Source organism: Cyanistes caeruleus, chromosome 18 (assembly GCF_971803275.1).
Source record: "Cyanistes caeruleus chromosome 18, bCyaCae1.hap1.1, whole genome shotgun sequence".
Taxonomy (NCBI): Eukaryota; Metazoa; Chordata; class Aves; order Passeriformes; family Paridae; genus Cyanistes; species Cyanistes caeruleus.
The window spans coordinates 2,050,434-2,064,942 of NC_141718.1; the positions used below are offsets into that span (position 1 = coordinate 2,050,434).

The 14,509-nt window shown below is 45.3% G+C and overlaps 1 protein-coding gene across 9 annotated transcripts in view; it reads left to right on the plus strand.

The window, feature by feature from the left end:
* The window catches only part of CCDC92 (coiled-coil domain containing 92), a 116,141-nt gene that overhangs the window by 2,656 nt on the left and 98,976 nt on the right, over nt 1-14,509 (plus strand). For 3 of the 9 annotated variants that reach the window (XM_086855248.1, XM_086855249.1, XM_086855254.1), the window contains exon 1: nt 13,546-13,853. The exons of the other annotated variants lie outside the window; for them this stretch is intronic. The gene's annotated coding sequence lies outside the window, so the exon portion shown is untranslated. Of the gene's footprint in view, nt 1-13,545; nt 13,854-14,509 lie in introns of those variants that run through there. 9 annotated transcript variants of the gene reach the window in all.

Consider the following 14,509-nt stretch of genomic DNA (forward strand, 5'->3'; position numbering starts at 1 on the left):
CTGTCCTTTTGTCCTAGAAAGCCTTGTTTTAGTTTGGGGAACAGTTGAGGGGAGACTGTTTTCTCTGTTTCTTGTTTTGAGAAAACTGCAATCCAATCTTTCCTGGACCTAAATAATGTATATTTCTAAAGGTAGATTTCAGTACAACATGTTTTCAGCTCAGAAGTGGTTGTTATGGTTTAGGAGTTGTTGAGCTGAGCATCCCCCAGCATTGGTAAGGATGTTGACTTCACTTATGAGTGGCAAAACTGCTGTTGGTTCTGCAGGGCATGTGTGCACACACCTAATGTTGACATTGTTATTACGGATGTTGTTGTTCTGCAGAGCATGTGTGTGCTGTGATGGTATTATTGTTATGGTTATGATTAGCAATCTGTTTAAAGTTAGTAGTGGGTTGCTCACCCAAGTTGGAGCTCTCTTGTGTAAAAGCACAGGGCAGGCACGTGGTAAGAAATGCTCCTGTCCTGATGGTTGTGATGGAAATGACTCAGACTTTGGTCAGAGTCCTCCTAGAGTCACGGTATATTCCTCTTGGCCAGTGAAAATCACCCTGAAACTGAGTGGAAGATTCAGTGTGCACACACAGGTGAAATTAGGTCTGGTGAAACAGGATTTAAATATGGCACAGTGCCCTATCGAAGGAGAAAAGGAGCAAAACAACAAATTTTCAGCTGAGGCCATGTTGCCTTACTGAAACCCTCCTTAGTTCAGCACTTCTTAATTTGCTGGAAGGAATCACTAGGGACTGGTACATTCCTGTGTTTTGGCTTGGGAAAAAGGAAACTGGGCCCTTGTGTGTATGGTGGGACAAGGAGGAAGGAAAAGTCTGGAGGGGAGTTTTCTGAAGCAGCTGAGACAAACAGGTGCAAGCACAGTGGTACAAGGGCAGCAGTGTGAAGGCACAGCCTGGGGGAAAGTGGCCTCCACTACCAGCACTATCTCCAAAGCAAAAACCCTGCCTAGCTGTGAATTTGAGTGTAAAACAACTTTAAATAAGGAGTAGGGAGTCAAGTAGCAGAAAACTAGGGAATATTCCAGCAGGACTGGAATCTGTTAAGATTCACTCTAAGGTAGTGGTGCAATCCTGACAACAGCAATTAGAGGGCATTTTGAAGCACACATTTCTCAGATCTTCTCCAACTTTTTTTTTCATTGATCTATTTGTTATAAAACACAAAATCCCAGGCCCAGTCCTGAAACAGGTGGGAGGTCATAAGAAAGGAACTGTGTGGATAGTGCAGGCAGGAACCCAGACAGCCCTCCTGATGCAAGCAGCCCTGCTCCTGGATAAAAGCTGGTATCCTTCCTCAAATCCACTGGGATTCAAGCCTTTCCATGCTTTTATGAGTTTTTTTGAGAGAGCCTTCTGTTTTCCTAGCTATTCCCTTAGCTAGATTTGAGTACTTTAGGAATCTGCCGTCCCACAGACATGGCAGAGTGTCAGCATCACGTGCTAAGTTTCCTTCCACCGCTGCCAGGCTTGAAAGACAAATACAGTGAGGGAAGAAAGAGACAGGATACAAACACCTACATCAGGACTTTTTCTGAAGCAGGCTGGGTGGCAAAACGGGAAGAATGCTAGGAATGTCCATTCTGGTTCAGTGTTGAACCTGATCCTTGAGAACACCCACAGTGTAACTACAGTCCCAGTAAGAATGGCTCAGGCCACGGTTGGATGTAACTGCTCTCTGGTTCCCTCCATAGAAGAGCAGCCTTCCCTCTCTGCCCTGGGTTCCTGACAACAGTGTTGAAAGGCACCAAAGCAGCAGCATCACTGAAGGGAATATGATCACAGAGCAGGACCCAAGTACGTCAGACTCAGACCACCCTTCCCAGCACACTGCAAGTTGTTCACCTCAGCCCAAAGTGATTCAGAGCATGAGGGCAGCAAACCACTGCTCACTGCACAGGTCCAGATGTGATACAAAGGGCAGGAAGCATATCCATAGTGCTGGACCTGGAAGCCACATGCCAATAATGATTAATTTTGCAGTGTGGCAGAGTTCAAATCAAAGGAACCTTTCTGCCTGAAAAGCAGAGGCTATTTATCAGGAGATAAAATCATCTCCTGATAGGTCCACTTGTTTATTTTTAGGCAGCCCCCTACATCAGAAATTTTTTCAACCTCAACTCCCAGGTCTTGGCTGTCTGCTCCAGTGAAGGCCACAGCCCCCTCAAGCAATGATTGCACCTGCTCTGGCCCTGCTACCCTCACCAGACAAACAGCCCTCCTAGCAGTGACTTGGAACAAACTGTCTGGCAGGAAATGGGAATGAAAAGCACAAAAATCTCCTTTTCTGGGGTCAGGAGTGCCTGTTCTTGGCAATAAATCAAAGGAAGCAAATTTCCTTTGAATAGCCTGGACTTGAACAAAGACGGTCCATCTCCCAGACAAGGCAGTAGACTTTGTGACTGCAGGAAAGAGGGATGATCTTTGAAGAGCATGCACAGGGTTGTATGAGAATGTTGCCTTTTCATATTTGACTGCAGCGTGTAGATTTGTGCCACAATCCAGACAAAAACCCCCAACTGAACACTGTATTACAGAATGAGCAAAGGCTCTGGAGCGCAGAAAAATTATCAAGACTTCTGCTGACCCTGCTTGCCTTTGAGTAGGGTGCCACATGATGAGTGTCCAATTGCCTGTGGTGTCCAGTCAGAATTCGCTGATATTGTTACATACCTGAATCAAAACACACCTCCCTGCCTTACTGCCCCAGAGAAGGAGCTGCCTGTTATCCTGTGAAATTTCCTCTGCTTGTCTGTCAGGGCTGCTGTGCTGTAATCTTGGAGGATAATCAACAGCGAAACCATTCATAAATCACAGCAAACAGAAAAGACGCCGATAGGGTCTTAAATTTCAAGCCTGTGAAGCCATCATTTCAACAATGACAGTCAAAGGGGAGATTAAGAATTCTTTTACATGGAAAAGTTTTTCTTGGAAGAGCAACCCTCTCTTTTGGTTGCCTGTAACTACAGTCATGTGGATTTGATTTTTACATGGCCCTTCTGCCCGCTTGCAGGGAATGCTCTGCAGCCCCAACGGGCCTGTTCTCACACCAAACTGGCGTGTGGAGGGACAGCGGCGGGATTGGAATAAGGCATCCAAAATGAAGGATTAAGGCTTTGCCCGGTGCTAGCAGAGGCCAAATGGGCTGCCTGTTTGGGAGGCAGTGGCAAGATGTTCCAGACCCCTCTTGGCACAAGTCCACCATGCCTCTGGGCCCAACTGCAGAATGGGACGAAGACTGGTGCCTTGTTTCATGGTGCAAGTATTTGGAGATTAACCGTACTTGCACCTCATGGTGTTTAAAGCTGTGAGGGTATTGTGAAGTCTGTCGCCAAAAAGGGAATGCAGGGCTGGATTAACACCCCACCTGGAGGGCAGGTGATCTGTTTCTGATCCAAATGGAGTCTTGTCTTGCCCTGTTCATTTGGACCAAGTGCTGTGCTAGGAAGAAAGGAGGGAGACTGCGTAGTTCTTGCATTCCCTGCTGTGGATGTTGACCAGCAGTGAGAGCCTGATGCAGGGGGAGGAGGGGAAGAAACACCAAGTGGAGGACTATGGTCTGTATGCATTTACTGTGCTTCCTTCAGATAGTCTTCCATTTATAGTGGGGATGAGGTGGCTCTCTGCTGGTTTGTTTACTCTCCCCAGTTTCTAAACATACTACTGCTCCCTACTTCTGCTTTTCTAGCCTGCTTGCTCTTGTGACAAACAAGGGAAAATATCACAGTGGGAAGGATGCTTCTGTTCCAAGCATTGTTAAAGAAGAGCACACCAAAAGGTACTCTGAAGAATTAAAAACTCTTTGAAAAAGCAAGTATTTCATAGCTTAAGATTTTCTGGAATTTTTTTCAAATGGCAGATGCATGGATAACTGAGGATAACCCTCCCCAAGAAAATAAAACACTTTTTTTTCAGATTTTTCTTGTATGCAACTATTTAAAACACAGGACCAGAGCAGAGATGTAAAGCCTCACTGAACAGCTTAGAGATGAAATTCTTGACTCAACAAATAGGTGTCATTATAAGAACTCTTACAGTTTGTATTCTTGGCTAGTCTGTTGTGATAGTGTTGTGTCTCTTTGATTTATGACACATTATTCCCTCCTGTAATGTCTAACAGTCAACGGCACATTTCTTCTCCAGCTATCCACCCCATTTAGCACATTTATAAAGTCTGGAAGGACAACAACAGCTCTCAAATTGCCTTTTGGGATGTGGCACGTTGAAAACGGCATGATGCAGTGACACGTGATGGACAATGGGGGAGATGGTCTCATAGCTCTGTTTCCTCCTGCTCTAAATCAGGTATGACATGAAAGAAATTATTTGGCACCATATGGTGACCTGAGGATTGGAAGGCCGTCTTCTTCCAAGAGCAGTAGCTGTCAACCTGTCACTTGTGGAAGAAAACCAAGAAAAGCAATTCTAGTCAGCTTAAATTCGCTGTAGAGGAGCTGTGTTGCTGCTGAGAGTCCGCAAATGGGGGGGAAAAAGTCAGAACTCACTGTCCTAACTTTTCAAGTTAAAAGTCTTTGGTTCCCATGCCTAAGCTAATACCCCGCTGAAAACCAACCTGAGCATTTCTCCTAGTGAGAGTGTGGGAGCTGATAATGGATCCTTCCTGAAGGCTATCAGTCCATAGATGCTGTAACTCAGTGAATTCCTTGTTGGAGGTCGTTTGCTGAAAAGTCTCCTACTTGTTTATCCTCATCAGCAGGCTCTTAGCAGATCCATCACACACAGCCCTCCCCTGGGGCTGTCTAAGGGTGAGCAGGTATCACTGGGAATCCACTCAGCCTTTTCTGATTTCCATAATCAGAGGCAGAGAGAGCCTGACCTCTGTGTGGTGCTCAGAGGGACTGACCCGGGTACCTCTCACCAGTGTCTGCTGCATCCAGCTGCTCAACAGATGGGGCTGAGCCAAACCCCCGAGCACGGGATTCAGGCTTGGGCAGTCAGAGCTCTCTGCAGTCACTGAATTGCCATCAAGGTTTCAGCATTGGTGAATGGCCAAGTGTGGTCACCTGTCCCCTGGCAGCTGGGCTGAGACCACTGGAGTCATCAGGTAAATTACTTTGAATTGATGACCTGCAGATTTAAAGCTCTGCAACCCAGTTCCCATTATGCACCCAGCTCCCATTTCCTTTTGTATTTCCCTCATAGAAAAGTAACAGGAAAAGCTATTACTGGCTTTATGAAATGTAAGTTCATACAGTGTTTCCTATAAGACTTCAAGCAACTCCTTGTTAAAGCAGATAAGTTAATCTGTCTTTTGATTCAGGTCACAGTACGTTTTCAGCTTTAAATCACCACAGTACAGTAACTAATGGCATTTGCCATAGAAATGATGCTGAAAAAACAAGGAATCTGAGCAATTACTAGATGTATATTCCTGGTGAAAACAACTCACATAAAGACAGTGTCAGGGAAAAGGATGATTGATCATCTGGATTTTTTCTCCCTTGTGTTTTCTTGCCCACTTTCTCCACAGTTAACACCACTATTAACTGGTGCACAATTATCGTAATGAAACCTGCCAGTGGACTTTTCCACGTGAGGAACTCTGGCACTGTCAGGAGGGGCTCAGCAGGGCTTTTTATGCATGGAGGCAGAAACTGCACAGCCAGAGCAGTACAGTCCCTTCAGGCATTCAACTTTCTAAAATACCAAAGTAAGAGTTTTACCAGAGCTGGGGTTTTTTTTTCCACTTTGACTTCTTGATAGAATGCTGTATGTTCCAGCCTTGTCTCAGAGCTCATTAAAGTCAATACAAAGACTTTTGGTGACTTTAATTAGCAGTGGTATGAACCCTAAAGCTGATCAAAACTCCCACCAAATTCTAAATATGGAGGTGTTCTGTTTGTATTGCAGATATAACATTTGGCTACAAGGCAGGGATGCTTGGAACTGTTTCCTCTATGCTCTCTGTGCATCTTTTAGAAGCCTGGTAGTTTCACTGGATTGTTTTTAATTATAGGGTTTTTTTATTAGGTTAAAAAAATTGGCCAGTTTCAATGTCAATGTAAAACAGAAGCAACTGACAGCTCCTGAAGTCAATGAGTGAAATTTGGCATCTCTTACAGTAGGTGTAGTTTTGTTCAGCTGTTGGCCGCTGGTGTGAGAGAGTTTGTTCTCATGGTACGTCTGCTCCACCCACATACCACAGCCCCATGGAAAAAGTTCTAATGCTGAACCTGCACTGTGGATTTTGCAGTGTGCAGGGCCAGTCCATGAAGCAATGGGAAGCAAAGAAAATCAATGTGCAATAGAAAAAATGTGCAATACAGAGAGATTTTATTTCAAGCCTGTTAGAGGGGGGAAAAAAAAAAAATCAGGGACAAACCCAAAGCTTGGAGCTCAGAGTTTCTCACTGAACGGTATCGTTCCTAACTGCCTTTGGAAAGGTGTGTCACTTGTTCTCCAGACTGCCACAACACCCTGGGATGCTGTAAAAATAGCTGGCAGTGCCTGACTGACAGGCAGGAGACGTGTGACCCTAAATTATGGTGTTTTCCTTTTCATGATGAAATGAATGCTGCCTTAGACAGAGGCTGAAATACATCTGTTTGCGGTGGGAGTGCCATTTTAGGCCCGTTGCTTTTTGAAACTGGGGTTGGAATTGCCAGGGATCAGCAGAGCTATGGGCTCACAAAGAGGGCACTGTCTTTGAGGAATCTTTACATAAGCCCTGCACAACCAAGGCAACAGGAGTTTGCACAGCTGCTGCTGGAAGCAAACATGTACTTTTAGCTGACCTGGGCTGATGACTTCGGGCGTTAAATCTGACGCTTTCCAGATGTACAGACTTCTCCTGCCACAGTCCCCAAACATTCAGTCCCCAGGTAAAAAGGAAAATAATAACAATAATAATAGCAATAGTAAAAAGGCACTATAAATACCACACTGTAGTGTATATTCCAGACCTGACATTTATAGGTTGCATGGTCCAGTTCAAAGGCGAGTGGCATTATCTTCTCTAAGAGGTGTGTTTTGAACTACACTTGGTTCAGAGCTAATTAGTGCTGCATCTGTCTTGCATCTCATCTCTGATCAAGCACTTTGTTCAGAAAAGGTGGCTAAATATCTGGACCTGTTGGAAATTGGCAAATGTCTGTCTGTGAGCATAAGACCCCAGGGAATAGCCTCAAATCTGTGCTGAGCCCGGAAGCATTTACAGGACCAAAGGCATCTTGCCAAATAATCAGAAAATTAAGTTTTGTGCTTTATGGCAAAACAAAACCATGTACATCAAGGGACAGATTTACCAGCAAGGATGGGATGGAATGCTTGTGAAATATTGTCACTGGAAAAGAGACAGGGAACAGGCTGGCTGCTCCCCCACCCCATGTCCTGACTCTGTGTGTGCTGCTGCAGGCTGCAAGCTGTGCTGTGGAAGTCACTGATGACTGCACAGCAGGCTTTGGGTTGACATTGTGCACTTGATTCTCAGAAGGAAGTGGAACCTCATCCTTGCTCCAGACCCAGCATAAATTGCTTTCCTCCCTAGACTGGTTATTTTTAACAGTAATTCCTGCCCTTGTGTATCCCTGCAGCCTTTGGATGTTCTTAGGGAGGGTGATTAAAGGGTGTGGGATGCTTGAAGAGGATCATTTCTTTTATTCCATTTTATTTAGGTGTGGTATTTATAAAGGCTCTAAAATTGGCAGTGAGAGAAAGGCAAATAGTCTTCTAAAGTGGAGACTGCCCCAAAACAGACAGCTGCAGCCCAGCCTCTCCTTATTTTCCCTGCCAGTTCTCTCAAGCATGACCTGGTTTGAGGACCACCTTCAATGAGATCAAAAAGTGATTTTCCCTGTGCTTGCTCCACATGCCACTTCACTTTCACACCACCTGTCAGCTGGGTGGCAAGTGAGACAGGAATGAATTCTGGCCTCCCTTACTTGAACCATGAACAGCTCCAGGAAAGACAATGATGCTGTGAAGGTGAAATTAGATCCAAGAGAGCCTACAAAGCCCTGGAGATGTGTTCTTGCCATGGTGAGCTGAGGCATCCAGGAAAATGGTTACTCAAAACTCAAAAAACTCTCTCATCAACTGGGCATCAACTGCTTTGGCTTTTACTCCACTCAACGCTGAACATCAGCCTTGAATTGTATTTCCTTCTAGCAGCTCTCATGCAGTAACTTAATACCTGTATTTTTTCAGGGAACAATGTGTAGCTGCTGTCATGTCTCACAGACCTTAAGAGTCTCTGCACCATGGCAGATGGAGTCCTTGAGGAAACAGCCTGCAGGAAAGATGAGACATCTAAACCACAGCCCAGTGAGACTGTGTACTTACAGGAAAATGAGGTTTTAATGGTTTATTGAACACATTCAAACCAAAACATAGTTTCTGATTTTGTTCCAAATAGCCCTGAAGAAAATATTTCTTCTTGACTTTTCTTAATTGAAAAAAAAAATTAAAAAGGGTATATTTATTTCTCTATTGTGAAAGGAAAGAAGGTTTAAAATCAGGATGTTTTTCTCTCTGAAAATTTCAATTTTGTGAAAACTGCCTCTTGACTGGGCAGCCTTCCCACAGGGAATCCCCAGCCAGCCCCAGTGCTAATATCAGTGCACAGTGTTTGGAGCTGATCCAAAGGTCATTCACGCCCTTAGACATTTTTATCGTGGACTTGAATAAACTTTGGACCAGGCTCTTTTGGCAAGAGCATGCACAGTCTGGAAACCTAAAAATAAATCCTGATTTGGAGCCATCCTCAGCTTTTGAGTCACCATGATGGTACACATTGGTATGAGATTGTTAGAGAGGTGATGAGGTGATTTGGTCTCCTCTCTGGCCAGAGAATCTTTAGCTGCTTGTTGAAATAAACAGTGGAGAAGATGATGTTCCACAAGCTCAATGTTAAGACCTCTTGATGAAGAATTTTCCTGTGAAGCATCAACCCTGGAAGGCTGAGATGGAAGGTGCTGTCTCAAGGGATGATCTGGTTTTCTCTTCAAGAAGATTTTCAGCAGTAATAGCTCCTGGAATATGTAAGACTGTCATCCTCAGTCCTAGGAAATGGAGAGGACCCTCCATGATGCAGTTTGTCTGCAGCAGTAGTTTGGGGGCCAGCAAAAGGGGCTGTGCCAGAAGGGAAGAAAAACTGGTCAAAGCACAGAATTTACACTTTTCCTTTTTTGTCTCCTGTCCATGATCTGAGACATTCACAGGAGTCCAAGACGAGAAGAAAATCCCAAGTAACAATGAACATCTATCCTGCCATTCACCACTGCTGTGCACCGTGAAGGGATTGCTGTGAAGTTCTGACAGGGAATCTCATGCTGTAATTACCATGCCTAAACCCTTTCACCTGGAGTTCACTCCAGCTCTCTAAAATGACCTGAGTCTGTGTGTGGAAAAAGCAAAGTGTTTCCAGCATCTCAATTTTATTTCTACTGGCACAAGGGTTTCCTTGTGTCTGGTGCTGCTTGCTGGCTGATGAACCCTTGGCTGAACACAAGTAACTGGTCACTTGCTGAGGCTGTGTAAGTGGCCACACGAGGGAGAGAGATGGAGAAAGTTACAGGCCCTTAGTCAGGTGGCAGTGGGCTTGCTTGTGCCTACAGACTGTGGTGGATGTCAGTCCTAATTCCCACAGTGCTAGTGACCACATCCTGCTGGAGCAATGCTGGTGGCTGTGGTCAAGCCACCAGGAAGTCCATCCAAAGGGCTCCATCTTCAACTAGTTGGTCTATTTCCTTCCTATTTATCTTTTTCTATCCTGGGTATCAAATACTTTGTTTTCTGTCCACAAGAAGAAGGAGTTTGCCCTCTCCATGAGGTTTATGGCCACCACTCTTTTCTTTGGGTGCTTCATAACTGGTTGCTGTGATTCTCCTGATTCCCAAGACAGATCTCTCAGCTGCAGCAGTCTTTGTTTAAGGGTGTTAAGTTGTGGCAGTAATAATGCTGGCCCTGGTGAGAATACAAATGTGTAGTTTGTTGATCCTGGCCTGCAGAGCAGTACTACTGCCTGGCAACTACACCACAAGAGCTGGCAGGCAGACTGATTTCCAGCTCACTGCTCTGAAAGGGGAAAGGGTGTTTTCAAATTTCTTTTTTCCCTCCATCTCCTCCAAGTCAGAGCCTGCCAGGAAGCTTTGGAGAGAAGCTCTGGTGCCTCCCAAGCTGAGTATGATGGCCAGGCTGTTCCTCTAGGACTTGGAGACCCAGCAAAATCTCCTGGGTCTCAGCAGTGGGTGGGGGTCACTGGAGGTTGAATGTGAGCAGCATGTGGGGCAGTGAAGAACTGCAGTCCTGAAAAAACATATTTTTGAGGGATTCCTGCCAGAAGTGGGGGTCACTTCTAATCATCCACTGGTCAAACAGGCTAATTTTAAAAGCTGGAGCAGGGTTTCAGATCCTTGTGTGGTCACACATTGCAGTGAGCATCACACACCGGTTCCCTGTCACTGAAGAACTGAAGCACACACCAAAAATGCTTGGCTGAATCAGGTTGTGCTTAGATATGCTGTGGCTTACAGTGAATTACCCCTGCTGAAGGACATCAGGGACACATTCTGGACTGGCAGCATGTCACACCTCCACTCTGCATTGCCCAAGGATGTGAAGTACTTCAGTAACTCAAGAGGGAAAGATGCATATTTCTGTCCTGTACCACTGATATTTTCTGAATCTACAGTGTTCAATCCAGGTCCTTTGGTACTTCTAGGGACACATTACATTCAGTTATTCTAAGGTTGTATTTTGCAACTGGTTTAATGGGACTGTCCTGTCTGACAGGGAGAGGCAGAAACTGTGGAGAAATGAAGCTTATGAGCCATGTCTGTTGCTGGCACTTTGCCACCACCCCCTCTACAAGGAAACCTGCAAACCCTTTTTGGGAGCAGCATATTGTCCTAAGCACAATCATGTGTTTGCTGCATAGAGAACTTAAATGTGTGTGTGTGTGTTAGGGGCCAGCTTTTCATTGAAGCCTGGTCCCATTTCAGTGTCTCTTCCTGAATGTTCAGTGTTCAGAGGCCTGAGCTAAATACGAGTGAAAATGTGCCAGGGGGCTTTGCTGGGGTTGCTCACCAGCAGAACAACGATGCCAGCAGATTAGGGAGAAAACAAGCACCACCTGATTTGTTCTTGCCCAAGGGCAACACTCATTTATGCATCCTGTTTGCTCCATATAACATGGGTACACATATGTTACCATGTCCAACCAGCTACAAAAATGCTGTGCATCCTCGGGGGCCCTTGGGAGGCCTGGCATTATCTTTTCTCAGGATGTCAGTGAAATGTTTACATCCATGGGGTGCAGTGTGAATTAGACATTGCTCCATAGCAGAGCTTTCTGATTTAGTTCAGGATGGGGCAAATGCAGAGCACAGAACAGCCCTCATGCAGATGTTCCTGTGTCTCTTTGAAATGTTTAAATTATCTGCAGGGCTCCATAAGGAAGCAAAGCCCCAGTGCAGTGGAGTTAAGGTGACACTGCTTCCTATCTGCCCAAGGATCTTTTCTTAAATGCACTTTTATGGTCTGTGAATTTTAGGTAGCTTTTTCTCTAATTTACCTTTGACAGCAATATCATCTCCAGCCTTGACAGTTTGCAGTATCAAATTTACCTGTCAGCATTTGTGAAGATGATAAAGTCTCCACACCTTAGAGCTGCACCATGGTTTGGAACTGGCTTGGGATGGGATGTCAGTTTGCACAAAATACACCCCGGAACACTTTACCTTCCCTCAGGGAACAGCCACCTCAGGGGAATAGGCAGCAGCTGTTCCATGCTTCACATAAGTAGTGATAGAAGAATGTATGGCTGAAACTTCAGAGGGGGATCTATTGGCAAAAGTTAATTGCCCTGTTTGAAAATGGTTTAAACAGAAAGGTTAATGCCCAGGGATTGTACAGGCACAACCTTGATTTTCCATCTGCTTTGATGTCTCAATTAGTAGAACTCAGGGCAAGGGCGAGGGGGTAACAAACTCCTTGGATGTTTCCAGCTTTTTTGGGGGGGAAGAAAAAAAAAGATTTATTTATTAGAATAGGCAGGTCACAATTTAACTGAAAGATTGTTAAAGGAATTCAGAGCCTGTGGGATTTATGACAAGGTGATGAAAGAGGAACTCTGATAGTTACTCAATAAGCTTCTTTTTCCAAGAACATAAAGTTTAAAAAAATAAATTTTAAAATGAGGATTTTTTTTTTTTTATGAATGGGTTCTTGTGGTGTGCAGGCTGCTAACACTATCAACATTGTTTCTGGGGAACTCCAGGCATCTAATCAATCTTCATTCTGTAAGAAAACGTTCCAAATTATACGAAAACCACATGGCTTCTCCTGTTTGTAGGGAAAAACCTGACCTGACCCCATCTGTGCTCCAGAATGGCTGAGTTCCCACCTTAGGACTAATTCCAACAAGAGCTGTGATCCATTTTCATTGTCCTAGCACACAGAAGAAGGCACTTTGTGTAAAGATGCAGCTTTCCTTAGAATCCCAATGAGGGAGCTGTTCCAAGGAACATGTGGAGGGAAAGATGGGACTGGGATCATTACTGTGGACACCAGGCCATTCCAGGCTATTCATGTCCTTCTAATTATCTGCCTGAGTTCCCCTGCAGACTCCTTGCTGCCAGATCATTCCCACAGGTTCCATTCCTGTCTGCTCCTGCTCCAGCACTGCCCAGCCTTCACTGGCTGCTTCCACAGGGCACATTACAGTCCTGCTTTAAACTGCACATGGGTTGGGAGCAGCCACCTTTAGACAGCATCTCTTCCAACACTGAGGGCAGTTCCTTTCTACACACACACATCATGCCATAGACATGGTGGGTGTAAAATAAATGTTTGTTAGATGCATATCTATAAAAACGCAAGTTCACAAAGCAAAATGTTTTTTTCCTTTGAAGAAAAGGGATTTCTGCTGAAAAGATGTTACCCTTTGAAGACTAGTAGTTTGTCTCATAAATTACCCTGCTGTTTCCTCAAGATCTTGTGCAGAAGTGTTGTGCATTCTGGTCACTAGTTTCAAAGCCTAGTCCAAACCAAAGCAAACTGCAACAAGTCATCCCTGGAAAGAGACTGCACTGTGGATACCTCTGGGGATCAACAGAAAGAAGCTACCAACAAGACAAATGAGTTGGCTCTTTAGACACAGGCTGCAGTGACAGGGCTTGCTTCCAGTTTCCAAACTTCAGCAAACGTAGGAGACAATTTCAGATTCTACATCTTGGGTTATAAGAACAGGGAGCAATGTGTAAATAAAATTAAAGGCAACATGATGTAACAGAGCACTAGACTGGGATCCCTCAGGTGGCTGGACTAGCTGGGTCATAGTAGCCTCTCTGTGCTTCATTTTTCCACAGGACATCCTGCTCTTTTGCAGCAGACTTTGGCAGAGAGCAGGATTAATTAATAAAAGAAAATAATCCTTCACATAAGAAAATCTTTTTCATTCAGCCTTACATAAAGAAACCCCTCTTCAGTTGCTCATAGCACAAACTGCTGTCACAAGAACTGAAATCTGTCCTTGTGTGTTTTCCTTCTTGTACTGCTGCTGTCCCTGATAAGCCACACCTAAGGTGGTCATTTGCTCTGAGAGCTTCACCTGGGGCCTCCACCCACACTCTGTGCCAAGGGGTGGGTCCTTGACTTCAACTCAGCTGAGCCCTGAGGCTCTCCTCTCTCCGAGCTGTGCTGTAGGGATGTCTGCCCATGGATATTGTTGATGTGGTTCCTGAATTGTTGGCTGTTCTTGTCTTGACCCTGGATGTTCCTTGAGCTTGGTGATGACTGGAGTGTGTCTGACCCTGCCCTGAATTCCCAGCCTGTGCTGTGGATTCAGGTGAAGTTTGCTGCCACCTGCACTGCTCTCTCTCAGGTACGCTGGGGCTGGGGCTGGCTGGCACAGGCCTGGCACTGCTGGCCTGGTTACTCTGCTTGGTGTTTGGCTCCCTCTCCTGAAAGGAGCAGGAGGCTTTTGGTGCTCCCTGACAAGCCCTCATGCAGAAAGAAGATGCCCAGTTAGCAAAGGAGCTGTTGTGAATAATTGTGTCCTTTCAGGTCACAGCACTCTCAGGCTTTACTGACTTTCCTGGCTAGATCTGCTTCAGGCTCTGCCTGTTACAAGACTGGTTCTTTTTTTCCCTCTGTCTGTGGGGAACAGCAGGTGTTTGGAGAAGTCTTGCAGAGCTGATGCTTCATGGGTTGGTGACACATTACTGAGTTCATTAGGCTGCAACAGCTGACTCAGGTTACCTGCCCTCTGCAACCCATCCGGGGGCCAGAAGGCTGAGGCCCTCTCCTTTAACATTAAAATAACATAATCAAAATTAAATCATACATGCAGCTAGTATGGAGCTTGTGTGCATATCTGAGTCATATCTGGATTGTTAGACAAGGCATCCACAATGTCACCCTCCTGCCTCAGCCTAGCAGTGCCAAATGCCCCAGCACTCTGCCTCCCTGGCACTGGCAGCACAGATGTCCCCCACCCGTGCCTTGGCTCTGCGTGGCCTCACGTGCACACAGGGGTAG